The sequence below is a fragment of the Topomyia yanbarensis genome, chromosome 2 (genome assembly GCF_030247195.1).
Source record: "Topomyia yanbarensis strain Yona2022 chromosome 2, ASM3024719v1, whole genome shotgun sequence".
NCBI classification, from domain to species: domain Eukaryota; kingdom Metazoa; phylum Arthropoda; class Insecta; order Diptera; family Culicidae; genus Topomyia; species Topomyia yanbarensis.
In genome coordinates this window covers 31654367-31680125 of record NC_080671.1, presented here as the reverse complement: position 1 = coordinate 31680125, position 25759 = coordinate 31654367, and the positions used below count along the sequence as shown (strand labels likewise).

Sequence of the window (25759 nt, the reverse complement as noted above, 5' to 3'; positions counted from 1 at the left end):
TTTGGCTGTGTGTTGGTGGTTGAACGAGATTAGCGATGCTTTGAAGTTTTATGGTTGATTTTCAATATTGCCGAGTCCGTCCTTCTGTTTGAGAGATGGAACGTTTATGAAAGATGAAAATGCAGGTTAAGTTTATGCAGATCACGTATATACAATTTCATCATATACGAAATTCGGTGCTGATAGGTTTTATTGTAAGCCTCATGTTGCAACGCGAAGAATTACAAACCGTTACATTTGTAACTTGTTAAACTTCTTCCCACGTAACAGTGCTCATCTCGCGAGAATGCTGGTGAGTCAAACTGTTTCCTTTCATCTGAGCCTACAAAACCGAATCGCAAAATTTGTCAATTTTCAAGAGTGTCAGCTCTGTTATCAGACGAAACATTATAAAACAAATCCTACCAGCCGCTTACTACTGGACGGCATGGATTTTTAGTGACTAAATCAAGTAAGCATGATTTCCAACCATCATTTTCGTTTTCTTGATCTTGTCTTCGGCAATGGGATTGCTCTGCCTGAGTGTTCTGTGATTGTGAATGAAGCTTCCACTGTGATCGTTCCTTTGAATAACTATAATCCCGCTTTTGGAAATACTAATCTCTACCGTTACTTCATTACAATATGAAGAAGCTTTTTCTGTGGATCAGGCTAATTTTGCTCTATTAATACGACAGCCCACCCTATTGCGTATCGACTGGTACTACATGATCAAGTGGATGTAGATGCTGCGGTTGATCTCTAAAACACATTACTGCTTGACTATGTTGAAAAATCCGTGCCAAAATATCAACCGCCCTGGTTCAACGCCGCACTTCGGAATCTGAAACGTATTCGTGTCATTGCTTTGCATACGTACACAAATCGACGATGTCCTATTTCCAAGCGTTTTTTCGCAATGCTTTTTGAGATAATGTGGTCACATTATCTATTCACGAGTATTACAACATCAACATCATCTGCAAATCCAGTCACTTCGTATCCCATTTCAGTTAATGATTTCAATAGCTGGTCTACAACTAATGACCACAATAAGGGTGACAGAACTCCGCCTTGAGGAAATCCCTTATTTGTTTTCATAGTCAGTGTCGTGTTTTCAAACGTGCTATATCAAACCCCTTTTTCAGACTTTCGTAAATGCGAAGAGTAAGGATATGGGTCTTCCGTCTAGCATAGTCTACAATGGCGCAGTAGCGACTACCACGGCGACAAAATGCTCCACATTTGTGAGGCTACTTCTCGAGTGTCTTCACGACTGATGCGTCATTTGATATCGAGCTCGAAAACGCGACTGGTGATGTTTCTGTTAGATCTGTGGATCAATTTTCTCTACAATACGGAAAACCAAATCGTCTTATGCTCTATGACTAAGTGTTTTCAGCTGTTCGCAAAAAAGCGTTCCGATATTTTCGGCGCACATCACCTATTCAATGTATCATTTCAACATTTCCTGATGATTGAAAGTGTTCAGTCATGTTTCCGATATACAAGAAAGTTGGTAAAAACAACATTGAGAACTACCGGAGAATCTTTTTGCTAAGATAATTTTTTTTGAATCGCTCATCAGCGAGGTGCTGTTTTTAGCTATTCAGCATTTATCAGCATGGCGACTTCCCGGGTTGATCAGTTGAGACGAACCAAGTTAGGTTCACATCATTTTGCACAGAAAAATATTCGGTAAACTCCAGGTGGACACGGTCTACAAAGATCTTAAGGCCGTTTTCGAAACAGTTTCTACCACTGACTTCGTTCCTACCCTGTACAATGCGAGGTCGTTGTTCAAATTAGTGACAACGTGTCTGAATCCCTCATCCCGTACCTAGTGTATCACCTGTTCCTCAAGGTGGTACACTAGGTATGCTACTATTTTCATTGTTCGTGAATGAAGCAGTCTTCGTTCTAATGCGTGTAGAAAAACTTTTTTCGGTCGATAGCTTGAAAATATTTCTTGTCATAGGAGATGAAACCGATTGACGTGTGCTACGGAATCTATTTGATAAATTTTGCAGCTGGTGTCAAAGAAGTGTCGAGTCTTTTAATGCCCACAACATAAAAATACAGAAGCTAACTCTATCAAGAGTAATAAATTTAAAAAATATTGTAAATCACAACCCGAGCATTTAGGTGATAATGACAGGAACAACTTCCCTCAATATATCAAACTCGTGCAGTAACAATATTTGATGAAATGTTTAAAATATTATTTAATGGCGAAAATCACAAATAACGAGTTACAAAAGCGTCAATTCGGCGCTAGCTTAGTCTTGTCACTAAATTAGTGTCGGTTTCTGATGAGATGAAGTCGAAACGCAAATCCCACAACTAATTTTCAAAAGTATTGAAAAAAGAGATTTGATGCTTGAGGACAGTTGTTGGCAAAACTACGGCCGACTCTGTCTCATTAGTCTAGTTCGCCATAGACGTTAAGTTCAACTGATGAAACAAAGCCGAAACGTTAATTCTTAGTTTTATTCTCAGAAGGACTGAATGAAAAAAGGCCACGAGCGTCTGCAGTTTGTACATTAAGATTAGACCATAATTTTGAAACGATGACAAACTTACATGGGGCAAAAATAATTAGTGTTTGGCCTTAGATAAACTATAAGAATTCGAGCTGATCTCCTTGTTTAGCTGTGTGCATTAATTGTATCGTGTAATTACAAACAAACCAGTAATGAAACAGAAGCAATCTTTGTCGCACATTGTCACTGCTTAATAGGACACTATTCATCTCTGAAATTGCACTTTCAAGCGGCAACATAAATACTGGTCTTGATCATCTGAACCACAACTTACATTTCAGTAGGCTTTAGACTCATCACTAAGCTTCCGCCATGCTGCATTCACATGATGATAATAAAAACTTTGTTTATCCCCCTTTTTAGTTGCTAATCGTTGGTCCAATTAACAGATCACTTTTACACTACTGTGCCATATCTTTCGCTAAGGAAAAAAAAAATGGTTCAAACCATTTGAACGGAAGGACACAATGCCTGTAATCATTTCAACTCGAACACCCTACGTATCTGTCTACCTTCGATTACCTGAACTGCGCACACCTCTACTTTTTTCTAATGTGTCGTCATAAACTAAGTGCAGAATTCTTCCGTCAACGTGTCTTAATTATATGAAAAAACACTGTAGTACGCGTCTGTAGTTTTTCTACCACGCGACTAAAATTATTAAAATTCATGGCCACGCATATTGAATATGTCTGACGACATCCACAAGGCGGTCATCTAGGACCGTCAATTTTTTTATCTTTTTTATGAATGGTCTTTGTACTCGTATCAAATCTAGAAAACTGATATTCACTGAACTAAAAAAAATTGTACTGTAGCTACAAGGTTCAACTCGGTAGTGCTTCACATCTGTAGATTCCAAGAATGGTGCATGTCGCATTAACATGGGAGGACTTTGTTGCATATTTTTAGTTATAGTGAATCAATTTTAAATATAAAAACGGTTATATTTAGAGGAATAGTTTCACTATCAAATGAATGCAAAGAAATAGGGTACAAGTAGCCAATCCGGAGAGATTGCCAGATATGCAGTGTACAGCTCGTATTTTCCAAAGAAATTCATAACTGATTTTGATGTTTAGGAATGAAAACGGGCGGAAACTTAATTCTGTTTCTCTTGATATTATACAGGAACGTTTCAATTGACACATTTCGAACACTTGCTTACTCTGTACTGTTATAAGTATCGCCTACAAGGACGAGTTTTGAAGAGTCGATTCCTTCTACGCACTAATCACTTTACTATGCCTTGATTAAAAGTGTTTTGTAGTATGCTGTACAAATATAAGCGCCATACGTAACCGAGAGGAGCATGTACACAGATGTTTCAATGGATCCGGTCTCAGCCCATGATTTCTGTCTAGCAGTTAGTTCCTGTACGCCTCCCCTAGTCAATTTGTTTTGTTTCACTGAAGCGAACGCTGCCTTAAAATCCACAAAGAGATGGTGATTCAGGGTCCGTTTCCTAAACTTCCTTGTCGAATCACATTGTAGTGCTCGTTGACAAAGGATTCAGCATAGTCTGCTGAACAGAACAAGGTATAGTAATTTATAGGCCTTGTTCAGGATCCGTTACGTCCCGAGTTTATGACCGTTCGGGTAAATAGGAAATATTAGAGCCATCCAATCAGTTAAAAGGCACTTCTTCTTCCACCCAGATTTTGTCGATCATGACTCTTCGACCTGGATTCCGTCCTTTCCGAAGGCACCGTTGTTTTGAGCTTCCAGATACCATTCTTTCATAATTCAAGTTAACTGATTCCAGAAATTCTCCATTCGAAGGTTGGAAATTTTAGGGTGTTTCATTTCTTATCTGAACAGAATCCGAAAGTTTTCGTCTCTACAAATCCGGGATTTCTCGATCGAAGGTTGAAAATTTGTAAGGTTGTAGCCTGGAATGGATTTAAAAAATACCTGATGCTTTTAAATTGCCCATTTTGCGACATTACGTCTTGCAGAGTAGTCGAATTTATTTTCGACCTGCTCCACCTTTTCCGATATGCGGAACAATCTGCCATGTCAAGTTGCACCTTGTGCAATAAAATACAATAACAAAAAAACAACTTCCAAGCACCTGAACTGCCTCAGCTCAGTATGCGTTCAACCCATCTCGACCTGGTCACATTAAGTGCAAAGGGGAAAAAAGTCTCTCCCCCAGTCTGCTTGCGTATGCAACGATCTCGCAGTTTTTTGCCCTCGTAGAATTTAACATGTTATAACAGTGTGTGCACATGCAGCCAAATTATCGCATGTACGCAAAACCTACACTGACGACGATAATAATCGCCGATGATGATTATGACGATGATCGTGACGGTGAAGGCCTATCTATACCCATTTGCCAGTTTGAAGGCGATTGGCCCCACTTCAACTGTCGTCATGGGGTCCCAAATTTGTTTGCGAAAATATTGTTCAGAGCGCGTTTACAATACCTGTCTGTCGTCGCCACCGCTGGTTGCTTTGATCCGTGCTCAATATTGGCTGTTCATAGATGTTATTATGCAATTTTGCCCGAGGTAAAGATTTTCGGCAGGCAGACCTATGCTGCTGTGTGGGCCAAACCTACCGTGTTCCACTCTCGAGATTGGATTTGGTTTCGAGCGTGAAACTAGCTGCTGAGAGGAGGCAACTTTGACCTCCCGATCTTTGCGACTTGCACACCGTGTTCGGCACGGAACAACCACTAAAAGCACCACCCGTACACACTCTCACAATGGAGGAGCACTTCTTTTTCTTCCACTCTGATGACTGCTGCTCTTCTGACTAAAAGCCACAGTAGGCTTATTTATTTCTCACTCGCTATAGCGATTCTTTGCCTTCTTCTTCGCGTGGCATGGAACAAAACAGAAAATGCACCAATACGAACACTATTCGATGACATGAATTATTTAATCCAAGAATAAAACCTGGACAATGCTGGGGAACAATCCGAGTATAAAAATAGGAAACCTAATTGTTACTGTACAGCCGTACGGTTGTCAACTTTAACCGGTCAAGGCCAACCAGACATGAACACTGTTATCGCGTGAAGCACAACCAATTTCATCAATAATCTGTATTTTAGGGTTGTGCGATACCTTATTAAATATTTATCTTTAATAGAAGCTTGCTGTTTAGCAAATATAATATAACCAATAATTATGAAACAATTATTACATTCAATTGCGGTCACCCGCTGATCATTGACAACGGCTCCAATCGCTGCTGTTTTGAATATCCTCGAGAAACTGTAAAACCTAATCTGCTACTTCACGGGAGACCTTTCCGTTTTGCAGAATTCTTCCGCGACTAGCAGCAAACACAACAATAATAACAGGTCGAGAATATTTTGCGCACACATACACAGAGAGGCACTCGTATGAACGGAAACACTATCTTCACAGGTCTGGAACTTTGGAACGTTTCCAACAGCGATATTCACTTTTCGAGAAACAGCAAAATCCACTTTTCTTCTTCGGCTTTAAATTGCCGAACCACAGCAGCAAAACCGTGTGAGTACTTGCTGTCTCGATTCCGTTAAATTTGAGTAAAAACTTCGCACACCGAAAAAGTTAAAAAACATTACACACCTTTCCGAATATCGCTAGTCTTTTTCACAATCCAGCGCGACACGACGAAGAAGCAATAAAAAAAACCGTAAACCGCGAACGCGTTTCTTCAGTTCAATATTCGTTCTTCTTCGACCTGCTGCTTCACCACTCACAACTCAACTAAGCAGGCCGTCGTGTGTGTACTGTGATGATGAACGGAGCGCGACTGCTGTCTGACTGATGGCACACTACCACTAGCTTGCTTTGACTGATGGAAGATCGGTTGGATGTGTGAGTGATGTTGGTTTCGTTGCACTTAACGAAAGCTCAAGGTGCATACAACTGCGATAGGTTGTAACGTGACTCAGTGAAACACATGCAAAATATACGAATCTACAGAATTCATGTGATTTACTGCTTGATACAGGTGCGAATTGTAGTAATTAGGGTAGATTAATAAAAAACGATTAAATTAAATTAAATTACCGAATAAATTTATGGAATACGACACGAATGTTGCCATTTTTTCGGGAAAACTTTTGCAGATCTTACTATATGTCTATAGATGAATTAGGATAAAGGCGTTAAAGTCAACTGTCATCCATTCTAAATTAAAAGTTTCAGACGAACATCAAGCACGGCCTGTTGGCAATATACAATAGAGAAAAGGTTTCTCAAATAAGAAAAGATGCAAGCTACAGGGATACTTTGCAAAAAACTTATTCTGAGTTATTAAAGCATTATGCAATTTGTATTAACAAACATATGATTACGGCCTAAAAGCCAACTGTCCAAATCCACTTTGAATGGAAATTCCAGACATACCGTTACTAGTCGAACACAGTTCACAACAGTTTATGAAAAAGAAAACTTTTCTCTTTCGTTTACTACCAACATCTGTGATTGGCGTGTAACGGTTTGTCCGGAATTTCCATTCAAAGTGGATTTTGACAGTTGGCTTTTAGGCCGTAATCATATGTTTGTAGAGATATGGTTAAAATCACTCAAGAATTGCAAATTGCAACAAGTCGTTGAAAAAATGTGCCTCTGGGCACTAACACCATCAAAATTTACAATGTACTCTACCTGTTTCTACTAGACTCAAAGGAGTGTTCCTCAGAACGACCGATAGAGGCGTTGCTATACTTTCGTTAAATTGAGAGTAATCCAAGGGCACCATTTAAAAAGAGCCTTTACCAATGTTGAGATAATTGGAAATCAAATTTAAGATTCAATTCATTTTATATTTTATTTATTTGGATTAGACACCATGCAAGTAAATACTTTGTATACTTGATCGAGCAAAAAGGGGTACACCGTACTTCGTAAAACCCGATTAATTATATTAGAATGTAAAAGTTGGTCATAAAATTCTAGCGTTAAATGCGGTCTAAAGTTTTTCAGCGTAAGCTGAAAAATTCTCTCTCGAGCTGCTGAAAAAATCCTCTCTCGAGCACGGAGTATTTTTTTTAAAACGTCACATTTTTTTATAAACACTGAACTGTGTAGTCCCTTCGACAGGTTTGTTCAGTAGTCTCACGCAAAAACCAAGTACAGTCTAATGGCGAGCTCGCCCCCCCCCCCCCTTTGCCGCCATCACTCGTTTGAACGTGACTGGCGAAATTCTGTCCAGGTTTTCGGCAGTCAATAATGTGGTTTTTGTTTGAGGCGAAACTGAGTCAGTTCCTAACCCCAACTGCTGTCAAAATGTATGAACTGACAGCAGGGCCGCCGAGAGGGGGGGGGGGGGACCGGGGTGTTTCCCCCCGGGCCCGGAGCTTTGAAGGGGGCCCGGATTTTTAATAGAAACTAAAATTTTGACAAATACTTTTTCGACAAAAATTTATTTGAGAATACAATTAAAAATTCAATATCTTGTGTATGAGATAACTAGAATAGCGAAAATTCTAAACTACTGCATATTTGATATCAACTATGTTTATACTAACCTAATTCTCGTATCGAAACAAGATCAGACTCGAGCGGGTATAGCGGAATTTGTACATTGAATGTCATGTACGCAGCTCACCTGGGTTCGAATCCCAACCCAGCACACAGGAATAGAGATTTGTTATAGGAAAATTCTTAACCTGAATGAAGAAGCGAATGACCTTAAGGTTAAAATGTCTATAATCGAAACAAAAATATGATCAGACTTATAAGGGTTAAACAATTAAATGGTTTGATTAGAAGTCATGAGGATGTCTTCAAATTTCGCCAATCTGAAATCGATTTTTTTGATTTATAAAATTTCCAATCTTCGAAAGCGCTAGATTAGTATCGAAAGTAATTATTGAAAGAAAAAAAAAACCCTGCTTAGGGTTGCCACGCCGGTTTTCGAAGGCGAATTCCTTCGTTCAGGTAAATCCGAATTCGCCCGGAAGAATCCATTGGATTATTTTGCATTTTTGCGTGCAGGCCCTAATTGTTAAGAAGGGCCCCTCTTGGCGTTGACAAAAATTTTAAAAGAGCCATTTGGGTTTACTTTACCCCATTGAACTTTCGCTTCAATGGATTAATGTTCCTCACAAAGATTCTCGAAAGAAACTGAAGTGATTTCACACCCCGTGTTTGTTTACTGAGAAGCAGAGCAAAGCTCGCTCGGGTGATTATCTTTCACAGCGAGAGTGGTTGGTGCTTTTGGTTTCTTTGTGAATATCCGAGCAAGCGAAGTACTACAGCCAATTATATCAAGAAAACTGTGAACAAATGCAAAAACATGCAACTAAATGTGAACGGCACAGAAAGAGGAAGTGCTTTACCAAAACATTACACTCTACGGTGAATGTGAAGAAAATAAGATATTTTTCCTCCTAGTGCTACGAGCTACATAAGAAATAAAACAGTGCATATTTATTTGTTTTTAAGCGTTTCATACAATAAAAAGCAATAGAAACGCTCCAAAATTCTGTCGTGTGATCACTTTAATTCGAAATTCTAATTGATTTCAACGAATACCCATGTGTCTCTTGAAGTCTATCCCCTGCTCAGTAAAATTTCGCTGGTCAAAGTACCACTAGAGGCGGTCTTCGAAAACTCTTGATATACCAAAAGAATTCGAAATTAATCCAAAAATTTAAATTTAAAATTTAATATGTTTGGTTTGCCATTCATTGATACACAATCTATAAAAATCATATTCCGATACGAGATTATACCGAAACATTTTTGTAAAAGGGTCATACTCAAATGACGTAGCTTTTTTCGGCGTGTGCCGTTCATCAAGCACCATTCCTCTATATTGGCTATATCATGTTGGAGCACAGTAAAATCAAGTCCTGAGGAAATTGAACGAAAGATATTCGGATCATCAGCGTAGAGTAGTTCTCCGGATCTTTTGCGGATGCAGAGATCATTGATAAACAAAAGAAAGATAAGTTGACCTAAGTGACTTCCTTGAGGTACACCGGTTGGCGTTTCGAAGGCGCTTGAGTATGTAGTACCAATTCTAAAGAAAGCGGATCGTTGTAAGAATGCAGAGAGCTGGATATCCATCCAGAAAAACCTAGTCCCTGCAGTTTCAAAACAGTAATGTTGTGGGAGAATGAAAGTAAAATATATTACCGCCACATGTTGATGCTTCTCGACAGTTGAAATTAGAAGACTTATGCACGTCATCATGTTCGAAGTGGCGAAACGTTTCTTTGACAAATCTCTGCTGACATACGTCAATTATGTTGGAAGAAGCAACGTACAAACCTTTCCAGAACTTTAGCCAGGCAGTTTACTAGCGACTTTCATATGTAGTTTTCAACATTGTGAGTGTTTCCAGCACCAATTCCCCCTAGCAAAGAGGCCAGGGATGGAAAAAATAAATACGTTTTGCAATTCTTTCAAATACGGCCTTTTATCGACATTTTCATTATAACAGAAAATTGCGTACACAACAAGCCCCTTTCGTGACGAGTATAGTGTTAATAGTTTTGTTTTGAATTTTATATGTCATGGGGCATGAAGAGAAGATCTCTCAGTTCACAATCCTGCAGCTGCCAATGATTCTAAGAAGCATACGTTCAACTAAATTGCTAAATTGTGTTTGATTGATTTCGAAGAGATAATTTAACTATGTTATTAAACTAAATCTACTAGTTAGCAGGATTAGCTAACTACTGTAGCAAGTTAAATCCGCATACAAAATCTTTTCGTTTTGGAGGAGTGAGCGTGAGATTTTGAACGTCGCTTCCTGAACGTAACGATTTTATTTTTATTTTTGAACTATTTCTAGAAAACATTCTTGTAAAATATTTTAAGGAGTGCTAACACACCAACACAAATAAAAGAATAATTCATGTTTTTGTAGGATTATGAATGTTTTCGAAACCAGTATAGCGTAAAATCCAACCACAACCCTTATTTGAAATTTGATCCTTGTTACTGATTTTTTTTCATTTTTTTCCTACATTTACATTTTTATTTTGTTAAAATTTCATTGATCTATTTTTTCAAGTTGTGGATTGTATTTGTATTCCTACAATTGTAAGATTCTGCCTTTTTTATCTATTTGCATACTTTTATTTTATCCATCTTTTAACGTTCCTTACTTTTGCTTTTTTTCTATTGCTATCACTATCACTTACTTTAATTTATAGTTTTTCTCTATTATTTAACTTTATTCGCAATTTTTCGAGAAAATTCTGCATTCTTTATTTTTTTCTTATTGTTTCATATTTTAATACCCTGCTTTTTAATTATTTCTCTTGTCTTCTTGTCTAATTTTTAGAATTTGTCTATTTACTATATTTAATCTTGCCATAGCCTTTTTCTATTTCCTATTTTCTCATATTTTTTGCATTTCCAAAAGCAATTTTACTTATTCAAATTTATTCCAATTTGTCTTATTGTTTAATTTTTTACATTTCTCCAATTTTCCTTCTCATTTTCTAATTTTTAGCTTTCCGTTTATCGTAGTTTTGTTTTTTCCCATTGTTCATTTAATATAATTTTATTTATTTTTTATACCTTTTTCTTAAGATTGAATTCGTTATTGTTATTTCTTCATGTTTTCCATTTAACCTACATGGAAAGTACTTCTTCTATTGACATCTTCCTATACGTTAGCATTGGATTTTTCTTTATTTTCCTAAAAAACCATTTGATTTATTTTCTTATCACTATGCTCACTTTTTCTTAATTTTACATTTAGTTCGTTGTTTGAATTTATTTCAAATTTCATTTCTAGTGGTTTTTCTATTCTTTAAATAATATCCATTTTATTAATTTTTTTCGTGTTAATATAGGATGTATAGGATTCGCTCAAACTTTGAAAACTTTTTCTGAGGCCCGGAGGGCCGAGTCTCATATACCAATCGACTCAGCTCGACAAATTGAGACAATGTCTGTGTGTGTGTGTATGTGTGTATGTATGTATGTACAAAATGTCATGTAATTATCTCAGCAATGGCTGAACCGATCTTAATGAAATTAGTTACAAATGAAAGGCCTAACGTTGCCATTTGACACTATTATTTTTGATTTTCGATATGTTGTTTACTTTCTGAGATATGGGCGATTTTGTCAAAACACAGCAGGATTTTTGCAAATAACTTTTGAAAATTACAATATTGTCCAACAAACTGCACATTAGTAGAAAGCTTGTTAAATACCTTTCTAACAAACAATAGATTGTCTAAATCCGTACACGAGCGGCAGAGATATCAAACATTTTGTATTTTTAGTTAGTGGAAATTGGTAAGCGAGGACTAAAAATACAAAATGTTTGATATCTCTGTTGTTTCATATAGAGTATTGCTTTACTGGTGTTTTACTAAAACTAAACCGATTTTGAATATCGGGGTATGAAAACACATCTACGTGACTCAAGGAATTCGATGTTGAGAACATTTTGTGAATTACCTTTATAATAAATTAACTATTTCTCAAAAATCAACTTCAAATCAAATATAACTTCACTTCAATGACAAAGTAATGTGATGATAAAGAAACAGTGAGTTCTAGTATTTATCCGTTGTATTAGGCATTGCGTTCAATCATGAGGTAAATGTTGGATGGTATATCAATACACAGATCAACAAGTAATTCACCTAGTAGTGAGATAAAAGATTTCTCATATAATTATACTCGTGGCGTCACCGAAAGCAACTGTATGTTTGAAGCCCAAAAATCTAGCGAAAATTTAGCTCTTTTCCTTTTACTACTCTCATTAATTATGACAAGAATGAAAGAAATCAATATATCATAATAATATACCTATAAAAATAATGTCACTGCATTAATCATCGTTTGCCATTCCTCACACGCCCCCCCCCCATCACTCTCTCTCTCTCTCTCTCTCTCTCTCTCTCTCTCTCTCTTTCGCTCTCTCTCTCTCTCTCTCTCTCTCTCTCTCTCTCTTTCTCTCTCTCTGTCTCTCTTCTATCGCATCTATCTAGCTATTTCTGTATCCATTTCTAAGTTGTGTGATAAGATCTTCTGCCAATCTGAAATATTTATTAATTGCAATTGCGAAGGTTTGAGAAAACAAAACTATTTTTTGTCTGCTGCTACATCAACTCAATTTTAATTCAATTATATTCAAAGCCTGTATCTACACTATAATTAAGGAAATTCATGGCTATATCCGAAAAATATTTGGCTTAACTGGGTAATATGAAAGTTTGACGATGAAAATTTTCAAAAGAGACATTCCACTATTCGTATCTCTATTGAATTTTGAATGAAATATATGCTCAAAGACTGAAAGCTGAAGTCAGCAGGATTGGTCTTGCCATCAACGTTTCGAAGACAAAATACATGAGAGGAAGAGGTTCTAGAGACGACAATGTGAACCTCCCACCCGAGTTCGGATTGACGGTGACGAAATCGAGATGGTCGACGAATTCATGTATTCGGGCTCACTGGAAACCGACGACAATGATAACAGCAGTAAAATTCAGAGAGGGATCTTGGCGGAAAATCGTGCCTACTTTGGACTCCGGAGGACGCTCCGGTCGAACAAAATTCGCCGCCGCACAAAGTTGATTATCTACAAGACGCTGATTAAATCGGTGGTCCTCTACGGCCACGACACCTGGACTATGCTCGTGGAGGACCAACGCGCTCTTGGAGTTTTCGAACGAAAGGTGTTGCGTACCATCTATGGTGGCGTGCAGATGGAAGACGGAACGTTGCGCAGGCGAATGAATCATGAGTTATATCAGCTGCACATTCGTTGTATTGGTACGAACTTTCATGAAAAAAAACGGATCAAAGACCAAAAATATCCACAAATCAGATCCTGGAAAAGAAGTCTCCCAAAGTACCCACTCTCGATGGGGGATGCAACTGCAATGTGTCTTCTAACTTATCGTCGTCCATATCTGGATATACTGAGTAGTTTGAACCATTTCTTTTTCACAGTATTGGTCTGTATAGGACTTATTTATCCATATTTTCTGCACGAGAATTCCGAACGAAACAATATGAAAGCTATAAGGATGTATGTAAAGAGACTGCATTGCAATCAACTGAATGCACGGCTTTTATGCTATCGACATAGCCTAGACATTTCACACTATTTACTTCAATAGAAATAAATTTTTTGAAATATCTACCTGTCTCATTCACGAATCGCTTTCTCCCTGTCATTCTCTGTTCAAGGGGTTTGAAAGCACATGTGACCTTGTCTCACTTTACTATATTCAATTGCGTGTTAAAATACTGGACCAGTAAATTCTATTCTGTACATAAATCTTTTTTTCGGGAATATGTGACCAAAAAGTAAACTTCGAATTCCAAAGCACATTGAACGTTCCAGGTTCCTGATAAATAATTAAGGTCAAACAATAAAGTAGAAACACCAGATAATCTTAAAACGACGCCGTCAAGTAAAGAAGCATGAAAACAAAAAGAATAAAACCAAAAAAAAAATGGAAGCCCTAGAAAGTCCATTGCATATTTATTAGCCTTTTCTCAGAAGATGGGATTTTCAAAACATTTCAAAACTTTTGGATGCAATGGTTCTCAAATTCGTACAATCCGGTTTATTCATTTTCTTAATTCAAAAATGTTTTTAGCTTCAAATATATGACCGTTTCATTTTAATTAATTATTTCATTCCGCATCTTTTATTCGTTTTGTTCATCTGCGTTCATTTTACTTATTTTATTCGTTTCATTCTTTGGATTCACTCTGATCAGTTTATTCTTTTTGAGCATTTTACTCATATCATTAATTTAACTTATTTTATTCATTGTTTTCATTGTATGCATTTTATTCATTTTTTCCAGTTTATTCATTTTGTTCAGCTTCTTCATTTTAATAATCTGACTACTTTTTCAGTTTCAATCATTTCATCAAAATAATTTATTTGATTCAATTTATTTCTTTATATTAATTTATAACATTTTACCATTGTTCAATCAATGCAATTAATTCTGCCAATTTTCGTCTTTTTATTCATTTTATCACTTCAGCTCATTTTGTTTATTTGATTTGTTTGTTTTTTATGCATTTCATTAAAGTTTTACTTTATTAATTTTGTTCATCCATTCTTTTTACTCATTTGATTCATTTGATTCATTTGATTCATTTGATTCATTTGATTCATTTGATTCATTTGATTCATTTGATTCATTTGATTCATTTGATTCATTTGATTCATTTGATTCATTTGATTCATTTGATTCATTGGATTCATTTGATTCATTTGATTCATTTGATTCATTTGATTCATTTGATTCATTTGATTCACTTGATTCATTTGATTCATTTGATTCATTTGATTCATTTGATTCGTATGATTCATTTGATTCATTTGATTCATTTGATACATTTGATACATTTGATTCATTTGATTCATTTGATTCATTTGATTCATTTGATTCATTTGATTCATTTGATTCATTTGATTCATTTGATTCATTTGATTCATTTGATTCATTTGATTCATTTGATTCATTTGATTCATTTGATTCATTTGATTCATTTGATTCATTTGATTCATTTGATTCATTTGATTCATTTGATTCATTTGATTCATTTGATTCATTTGATTAATTTGATTCGTTTGGTTCATTTGATTCATTTGATTCATTTGATTCATTTGATTCGTATGATTCATTTGATTCATTTGATACATTTGATACATTTGATACATTTGATTCATTTGATTCATTTGATTCATTTGATTCATTTGATTCATTTGATTCATTTGATTCATTTGATTCATTTGATTCATTTGATTCATTTGATTCATTTGATTCATTTGATTCATTTGATTCATTTGATTCATTTGATTCATTTGATTCATTTGATTCATTTGATTCATTTGATTAATTTGATTAATTTGATTCGTTTGGTTCATTTGATTCATTTGATTCATTTGATTCATTTGATTCATTTGAATCATTTGAATCATTTGAATCATTTGAATCATTTGAATCATTTGAATCATTTGAATCATTTGAATCATTTGAATCATTTGAATCATTTGAATCATTTGAATCATTTGAATCATTTGAATCATTTGAATCATTTGAATCATTTGAATCATTTGAATCATTTGAATCATTTGAATCATTTGAATCATTTGATTCATTTGAATCATTTGAATCATTTCCTTCATTTTATTCATTTGATTCATTCTATTCATATCTTTAATTTAATGCATTTCATGTTCAGTTATTCATTTTATTTCATTCAATTTGTTAGTATGAGTCAATTTGTACTATTAATCTTATAACTATTTCTAAATATAATCTTAATTTTTATTTAATAACCTAATCTAATTTGATTCGTGTATATTATAATTTTGGTTTCCATTAATTTTTCTACTCATTTCATGAATTTAATAACCTATTATTTCATTTTTTGCTTTACTTTTTTATTTCGTTCGTTTTGTTTATTTCTATAATTTATTCAGTTTATTCGAGATTTTATTCGTGCAAGACTAGAAACTGTTTTCATCCCACCTCTAGTTGGGTGCCTACTTCTCGTAAGTTCTGCAAACTAATCCAATAGTGAAATGTGTAAGAAATGTTTCATCTCACTGCAAGGTGGATTAAATCGGTTTTTCTACTATTTTTCGTTTTCCATTTTGTCTGTTTGCTCCGTTTTTGTTCAATACTTCCAATTTCCTTTAGTTTTTCGTCTTTTTATCATTTCAATTTTCCAGTTTTTCAAAATTTTCTAGTTCGTCCATTTTTTTTTAATTTCTCTATAGTTATTTTATTCTTGTCTTTTATTTATAGGAGGACCCGGGGTTATTAAGACAGTGGGGGTAATTCGGCCCCCTCGATTTCTCAGAAAATAGCAAGACTATCAGACTATCGTATATATTCGTGGCACCGCTGCTCTGAAACATTAATTTTGACAGTTGAAGTTGATTCTTTGTTCGTTGTAGAAAGGAGATGCAACGTGTTTCGTTGTTTTGTCATTCTCAAAACAAAAATCATTATAATGGAAAAACCGTGATTAAAGCCACAAATAAAAGTGAAAAAATAAAAATAAGTGTTTTGGAAAGCTTGAGGCTCCTATTTTATGGAATAATTTTTGTTTGGGTGAAAACACAGATATTTTCGAGACGCTCACCACTTTTGTGCGATATGAACGTACGAGGCTATTCGGACCCCCTATTCCGTAAATCACCGTTCAGCGGCTTGCGGCTGCGCATACCATTGCACTCGCCACAGCAAAGAAATACATGGGCTGCCAATAGACAGTTGTGACATACCAGATTAAGTTTTTGTAAAGCTATTTTTTTTGCTTCTTAAGGAGTGTCTCTTGTATCTAATTCACAGGTAAACTTAATTCCATTGTAAAAAACCTGTTTTAATCCACCTAGCGGTGCAATTGTGCCTTTCTCATTTCTCTAAACTATGGCACGGAGGCTTTTTATGTTCAACATAATTGTGGAAATGTCCATTACATTCTTAGTACACTTTGCACTTATACACAATGGCATGCCAGCCACGAACTTGATGAGCTACGTGTCGACGGTGAAACACTTGAAACAAAAAAATATCATACTCCATTAGCCTAATCAGCATTAGATCAATGTTATCTGCTTGCTAACTCATTTTGTCATGCGGGGCTGGGTACGTGAAGAGGGCGAAAGTCCCATGAACGAACGACTCCCCAGCTTAAATTGGTATGCTTTGTGATACAGTGGTGGTTTAAAGATGATGGGGTTGAAAGGGAGGGGTATGAGGGCTGGATGGGGTGGTGGTCTGAGGGGTGATTTAAGGAGATTTTTAAAGGAGGGGCGCGAACAGTAGAGGGGGGGGGGGTGTAACCCCTCTCCGTAAACCATCAACTACGCCCCTGTTAAAATCCAGAAACCCTAAACGAGTCGAAAAAAAAATTATTAGGTTGACGTTTTTCAGAGTGATTGCATAACCTTTCTATATGAGAAAGGCAAAAATGTGCCAAAATCCAAAAAAGTGAATCGTAGTCAAATTTTTTTTTCGAGTTTGCATCAAATCTCGACGTTTCATGCACCTTGAACACATTTAGCATCAAAAATAAAAATTCTATTTTTAATTTTTCCTATAGTTTATATGAGAAATTTCTGTGTGGCCGCACTCTGAAACCCGTAATTCCGGAACCAGAATTCCGATCGATCCAAAATTCAATAGCAGCCGATGGGAAGGTTGCACCTTTCATTTGAGACTAAGTTTGGGCAAATCGGTCCAGCCATTTCTGAGAAAAATGAGTGACATTATTTGACACATACGCACATACATACACACACACACATACACACACACATACACACACACATACATACATACACACAACTCCGCTAGCGAATGACGGATCCCAATAGTAGCATGTCTGTAATAACATACGTACATGGAACTATTGAGATCCAGAGCTACAGGTCCAAAGCCCTGGTAAAGGAGGATGGTTGTGATGATCCGGGCCGAGATCACCACGTAAAGCAAGGTAGGGCATAACCCCAATTCCAAGGCGTGAAGCGACCCGTGCCGAGGGATGAGTGATCGAGGGGGTGAAAAAGATGCTCGATCGTTAACGGAGCCTGTGGGGTACCTGGGCAACCCCCACAGTAAGCGTCCCTTACCACGCTAATGCGGAGCTCTGGCGTGGCGGACATATATTTCTCGCGCTACTCGTGGGAATTTTCATGGAGCAAAATAAAAATAAAAATAAGCAGACGGAGGTGCCAAACCCCTTCGCAAGAGGTGGTTTGGCGAGGTCTCCCCCCCGTGGGGAGAGTAGTGGAACGATGAGTGCTGTACTCGAAAGCACCAGTGACCCCCCAGCAGCGGTAGGCAATACCCCTACCAATGCATCGGAGGGGCCAATAGCAGCTATTGCGCAAAGTAGCGAAGCAACTCGATGCTATAATCGACTTCGCTAGCGCAAAGCAGAACATAGCCAAGGAGTTGAAGTTGAGCCTTCTGGAGCTCCGGAAAGCTGTTCGTGTCGCAAGACAGGAACAGCAGGCATATGTTGAGAGGGTGGAATGTCGGGAGAGGCCCGACAGAGAAACCCAGACAGTGGCCTCCAATAGGGAGGAAAGAGAGAAGGTTAATAGAGGCTCACAGACAGTGGCCTTTACCTTCTATGGAGCAGCCACGTCGATCGGAGCGGCGACCGAGTTCCCCTCGAAGGGAAAGGGAAAGGGCAATCGCAAGACGGCATCGAATGCGAAGCGCCCTAGGAAGTCGCCAGGAGAGGGTGCCAAAACCGACACCACTCGGCGTGCAACCGTCAAGGTCAAACGCCGCCTGGGTGAGGTAAGCGAGGGCGAGAGTGACCTCGCTGTTGAGAGCGATGGTACCAGCAACCCGGCACGACCGGGGCAGGGGGGCTCAAACCCCTGGACGCTGGTTACCAAGAAAAAGCCGGCACCGAAACCGGAGGTACCGCGGCCTGCGAGGAAGGCCAAGGACAGAGGCGAAGCCTTGTGGTTAAAAACCGACAAGGACAAATACGCCGATGTCCTTAAATCGATGAAAGCGGCCGAAAGCCTCTCGGCCCTTGGGCAGGATGTGCGTAGCGTAAGACGCACCAACACGGGAGAGATGCTCCTGGTGTTGAAGCGAGGCGCACAATCAAGTGCAATATACAAGGCCTTGGCCCAAGAGGTCCTTGGTGAGGGCGCCCAAATCAGGTCGCTAGGTGCGGAAACAACTCTCCAGTGCAAACACTTGGACGAGTTCGCGACCGCAGAAGACGTCGCCGCAGCCGTCAAGGAGCAATGCGGCGTCACAATCGAGCGGGCCTCTGTGCGATTGAGGGACGGACCCTCTGGCACCCAAGTAGCCTACCTCAGGCTACTCAATGCGGATGCCAAAAAGGTAACCGAGAAAGGGAAGCTGAAGATCAGCTGGTCGGTATGCCCTATCAGTATACCCCAGCCGCCTTCAGTGGACAGGTGCTATCGGTGCCTAGAATCCGGCCATAAAGCTTACGAATGCAAAGGCCTAGACAGGAGTAAGCTATGTCGTCGATGCGGCGAGGAGGGGCATAAAGAGCGGGGGTGCACTAAGGCATATAAGTGCCTTATCTGCACCTCTAAGAAGCAAGCCCATAAACATGCTATGGGCGGACCTTCGTGTCCCTTCGGCGAGTTAAATAAGAAGAAGCCGTGAGAGTCACACAGCTAAATCTTAACCATTGTGCAGCAGCCCAACAGCTGCTGTGGCAGTCGGTCTCGGAGTCGAGGACAGATGTCGCCCTCTTATCAGACCCGTACAGCATCCCTGCCGGCAACGGCAATTGGGTGTCGGACGGGTCTGGAATGGTGGCAATCTGTACAACGGGAAGGTTCCCGGTTCAAGAGGTAATACACCCCTCCGCCGAGGGTGTGGCGATTGCCAAGATCAATGGTGTGTTCTATTGCAGCTGCTACGCTCCACCAAGGTGGCCAATAGAACAGTTCTACCAGATGATCGACAGGCTCTCGTCGGACCTCGTGGGCCGGAAACCGGTAGTAATAGCGGGAGACTTCAACGCTTGGGCAGTGGAGTGAGGCAGCCGCTGTACAAATAGCAGGGGTCAAGCGCTAATGGAAGCGTTTGCGAAACTCGATACTGTGCTAGCTAATGATGGCTCCGCTAGTACATTCCGTAGAAACGGAGTGGAGGCGTGGATTGATTTGACCTTTGCCAGCCCGAGTCTGGCTTCAGGCATGGAATGGAGGGTAGACGAAGGCTACACCCATAGTGATTATTTAGCAATCCGCTTTAAGATCAACTATGGTGTGCAGCATCCGAGGGCGGGAGATCCCTGTCAGGTAAGCGGGTGGAAGTCCAATCACTTCGACAGCGAAGCTTTCACCGCGGCCCTGGGACTGGAGGCCAACACCGACAGTCTAAGCGGGGATGCGCTGGTAGCTGTTCTATCACGCGCGTGCGACGCCACTATGCCGAGAAAAACACTGCCAAGAAACGGCAGATGCCCGGTATACTGGTGGAGTGCCGAGATTGCAGCTCTACGGTCAGCCTGCCTCAGAGCTAGACGTAGGATGCAAAGAGCTCGCACCGAGGATGCAAGAGAGAACCGCCGTGAAGTGTTTCGAGCTGCGAAATTAGCCCTTAACAAGGCTATTAAAAGCAGCAAGAGAGCGTGTTTCGACAACCTGTGTGAGAGTGCCAACGCGAATCCGTGGGGCGACGCCTACCGGATTGTGATGGCCAAGACCAAAGGGGGCTCCTCACCCCCTGAACGGTCTCCGGACCGGTTGGCAACGATTATCGAAGTACTCTTCCCGTCTCGAGCCACAAGCCCCTGGCCACCTGCACTACGAGACAGTGCGGGCACGGTCGAAATGGTGGCTCCAGTGACGAACGAAGAACTACTCGCAGTGGCTAAATCCCTAGCAATGAACAAAGCTCCAGGGCCGGATGGAGTCCCGAACAACGCTCTCAAGGCAGCGATCATAGCGAACCCGAACATGTTCAGGCTAGCTATGCAGAGATGCCTTGACGAGTGCCGTTTCCCCGATAGATGGAAAAGGCAGAAACTGGTGCTGTTGCCGAAGCCCGGGAAGCCGCCAGGCGACCCATCGGCGTACAGACCAATCTGTCTGATAGACACGACTGGCAAACTGCTTGAGAGGATCATCCTCAACAGGCTCACCCCGTACGCGGAAGGTACGGACGGTCTGTCAAGCAACCAGTTTGGCTTTCGGAAGGGTAAGTCCACAGTGGACGCTCTCAACTCAGTGATAAATACTGCCGAGATAGCGATCCAACGAAAAAGGCGAGGTATTCGATACTGTGCGTTAGTGACACTTGACGTGAAGAATGCATTCAACAGCGCAAGCTGGGATGCCATCGCGCTCTCGTTACACCGGCTTAGCCTACCGGTGGGTCTGTACCGGATCCTGGAAAGTTACTTCCAAAACCGCGTACTGCTATACGAGACCGATGCCGGTCAGAAAAGGGTTCCGATTACCGCCGGAGTCCCGCAGGGCTCGATCCTAGGCCCGGTGCTATGGAACCTCATGTATGACGGGGTTCTGAGACTGAAGTTCCCTCCTGGGGTCAAGATCGTCGGCTTTGCCGACGACGTAACCTTGGAGGTCTACGGGGAGTCAATTCCTGAGGTAGAACTAACCGCAGAACACGCGATTAGCACGGTGGAGGAATGGATGAGCGCGAGAGGCCTGGAGCTCGCTCATCATAAGACGGAGGTAGTTATCGTCAACAACCGCAAGTCGGCACAACATGCAGTTATCCATGTGGGAGAAGTCGCGATCACTTCACAGCGAAGTCTGAAGTCTCTCGGAGTCATTATAGACGACAAGCTGACCTTCGGCAGCCAGGTCGACTATACGTGCAAGAGAGCGTCGACTGCTGTTGCGGCACTATCGAGAATGATGTCCAACAGCTCAAAGGTGTGCGCCAGTAGACGTAGGTTACTGGCAGGCGTTGCCGTATCTATCCTCAGGTACGGCGGCCCGTCATGGTCAAGAGCACTGAGGGTAACCAGTTACCTACAGAAACTGGAGAGCACCTACCGCGTGATGTGCCTCAGAGTGATATCTGCCTACCGCACGGTATCACACGATGCATCCTGCGTGATAGCGAGCATGATGCCAGTCGGGCTGGTCATTCGGGAAGATGAGGAGTGCTTTGAGCTACGTGGAAATAGGGGAGCCCGCGAGCGCACCAGGGTGACCTCGGTCGCCAGATGGCAGCGTGAGTGGGACAACTCCTCGAAAGGTAGGTGGACCCACCGGCTGATACCTAGCATATCGAGCTGGGTGGGAAGACCCCATGGGGAAGTTCACTTCCACCTGACACAATTCCTGTCAGGCCATGGCTGTTTCCGTCAGTACCTCCACAGGTTCGGGCACGCGGAGGTCCCAGTCTGCCCGGACTGCCCAGGTGTAGATGAAACTGCCGAACACATACTGTTCGTATGTCATCGGTTCGACGTCGAAAGAAGAGCAATGCTTGACGTCTGTGGCTGGGACACAACCAGGTAATCGTGAAAGCCCATGGAACATTAACAGCGAGGATAGCATGAACGAAAACGATAAACCGAGAGAAAGCGGACGAAGTGATCCACAAGCAATAAGAGGCAAGAAAAAAGCGGATGAAGTGATCTACAAGCAATGCCTCTTATTGCTTGTAGATCACTTCGTCCGCTTTCTCTCGGTTTATCGTTTTCGTTCATGCTATCCTCGCTGTTAATGTTCTATGGGCTTTCACGATTACCAGGTTTGAGTTTTTTGTGGGGCCTACGGGTCACGATTGTGATATTCTTTGTTATTAGCTTTATTATCGGTGGTGCTAGCAGTTGATTGGGAAGTAGTAGGCGTGCCAATGATCGGACACGCTGTGCGTAGGTTCTGTTGTTGTAGTATTCGTTGGTGCCTGAGCTGCAACTCCAGTGGTTTGTGATTTAGTTGATGTTGCTAAAGGCATGTGTGATGGGTATGCTTGCAGTTGATATTGCTTCGTTAGAGGTTTGTGTACATGTTTCTCGTAGTGTGTCTTCTTGTGTAACAACGTAGGGCACGCAAGGGTCTGTCCTTCATACGTGCACAGCGTGATTTGAGATTTGGTCACGCGTTTTGCTTTGAGTTGAAAGTTCAGATATGACGGAATTGGTTCCGTCACTCGCATTTTCGCAAAAGAAACGCCGTTAGAAATAACTAGAAAATTTTTCTTCTGGTTTCAAACTTAAATCTTACGTATTCCGACATGATAGTTGTAATAAATTTATTAATAGTACCCAGGTGTAGATCGGGCAGACGCATATCAATCTTGTCATTGTCAATATATACGAGTATCTTGGTCCTAACATTATCATGCTCAACGACGTATTGCATGTTGGCTTCCATAGCGTAGCTTTCCGTTATGGCCAAAGTTTTAATCGTTATCAGTAACGAGAGTGTGGTGGGCTTGTATAACGACGACTTCCGTTAGTCTGAACTGCATTTGCAAATTTGTTGTTGAATTTTGCTGTTGCGTTTCAAACATCTTAAAATGAATGATCGATGTCGCACCGATGAAAGTGATGGTGCTTTATTGTTCACACTGGCTTGGGACGAATTTTATTATTCGATTGCTTTGCTTGTTTATAATACTGGCACGGTACATATAGACAGCAGACATATAGGTAGGAACGTTTGTTTGATTCACTGCACTGTTAACAAGCAGAGCGACTGAATAGGTACTGGTATCAACCCTGTAGTAATTCCATGATCCCCAGCTCGAGAGAGCACTCAATGAAATTTTTCCACGATAGTTGATATTTTTCTTTTTATGTAATGGATTTCCAGTAAGACGAAAAAAAGCCATTAGCAAGTGAACATAAGTAGAAGCGAAAGCACCCAAAACGCCGATCTGTCTTTTTTTACCAAAGGGAATTCTTCGGGTCCCGGATTGAAAGGCGATTTGAGCCAAGAAGAAGCGCTGGTAACCATTGTTTCATCGATATTGACGAGGCACTCTTGAGAGATTAAAAAAAACCATCGGAAGGTACAATGGGCAGATTCGACTGTATTAGGTTTCGTTTGACAATGAAGGATGAGTATACGTTGCGGTCGGTCGTAACTGCGATCTGGAGCATAGTGAAAAGCGAAGACTGAATAAATAGAAATATATTAGGCCTCCAGGAGAAAAACCAGGACAAATCAAGCATTTTCTTTCACTTCCCAGGATACCAGGACAGTCAATGCAAAACCAGGACATGTCCTGGGAAACCAGGACGTATGGTCACTAGACCGGCAACTTTTTTTAAACTTTTTTCGGAACAGTCCTAAATCAATTGGTTTGTAGAGCTAAACCATCTGCCAAATATGAGATTTTTCCTATAGCTCTAGTTCACTCACAAGGGTTTAGAAGTTTCTATGGTGAAATATATGGAAAATCAGAAATTAAAAATCAAATTCCAATAAAAAATTCCACAGTAATTCTGCATACCTCAAAACTTACGGTGGCATAGCTTATTTTATAACGAACAGCTTTGTTGAAGAATGCATAGTGATTGGAGGTTCCCCGACAAAGTTATTTAATTTTGAAGGCAAACGGATTTTTTTGAAATTTCCTATTCTAAGCATGTGCGAGAAAGAGAGGCAACACATAACTTTATATGAGAATATCTTTTTACTGCAAAATAGGATCAATTTGCAGTCTTCGGCAATGTTGATCCTTACACCTTAAGCTATATATTTACATATTTTGGGATGCACAAGATAATAAGTTCATTTTTTACTGAATTTATTGTTTCTATTGCCAATTTTTCATATATTGCCACATACAAACTTGAAAACTCTTGTGAGTAAACTAGAGTTATCGGAAAAAGTTCATATTTGACAAATGGTATGTGAAGCCAATTACCGTTTGATTTAACAGTGTTCCGAAAAAAAGTCAAAATTGTTGCCGGTCTAATGGTCACCCTACAATAAGGAGATCCATGAGACGTTTGTTTGGTAATTCAGCGGTGGGTTTTGTCAACAAGTTTTTTTGCTCTATTCCTGCGAACAGAAAAACCCGTCCGACAAACATCTTTCGTTAGTCCGATTTGTTTTGACATTGGATCGAATCAACGATTTTGTCAGGCATGACCCCATCCGAATAACGTCAGGTGATATAGCTTGAGCTTGAGCTTGTGCGACCACCCCTGGCTGCTACTCCGTTATCGATCGGGACTAGCTGAAGTTGCACAGGGAATCAGTAGATAATTAGCGAAATATCTTTCAATGTGCAACTCCTGGTAATCCTAAAGTGTTTCTGATCAATACCGGCGCCGACCAGGCCCGAACGTAGATCGCGGAAGGAAAGGGAAGGAATTGTTAGTCCGATACTTGCTTTTGCTAGAGGCCGCATATACTACTGCGCACTCCACAAGTATCACGGGAGGAGGATATCTTTGTTAGTAGAGTATAGAAGTTGGATATACTTCTTCTTTACCGACGCCAGAGAAGTGATTCCACTACCTGGACTAGATATCGATCCACCAATTTCATGGACCGGGGACCAACGGCTTTACTTCCCTTCCGAAGGAAGACGTGACCACAGATTTTTTTCACCTCAGAAAAATCTCAACGACCTCGGCTGGAATTGAACCCAGGCCAACTGGAATGAGTGGCGGTCACGCTTACCACTCAACCACCGGCGCCGTCTCATCCGAATAACGTCAGGTGATATAAACAATAAACAATAAGCTGATCAGAAATATCTCATAGATTGCCTAATTGAGTGAGTGAGACGAAATATTTTAGGATACTCTGGGAAAGACAGGAGAGGAGTCTACATCACTAACTACACGTCTTTGAAATAATGA

At 40.1% G+C, this 25759-nt stretch overlaps 1 protein-coding gene across 4 annotated transcripts in view; it reads right to left on the bottom strand.

The window, feature by feature from the left end:
• The window catches only part of LOC131682087 (klarsicht protein), a 721076-nt gene extending 714801 nt beyond the window's left edge, over positions 1–6275 (bottom strand). For 2 of the 4 annotated variants that reach the window (XM_058963293.1, XM_058963295.1), the window contains exon 1: positions 5679–6275. The gene's annotated coding sequence lies outside the window, so the exon portion shown is untranslated. Of the gene's footprint in view, positions 1–4954; positions 5623–5678 lie in introns of those variants that run through there. The other 2 variants (XM_058963297.1, XM_058963294.1) reach the window with 2 other exon arrangements.
• Positions 6276–25759: the final 19484 nt, after the last annotated feature.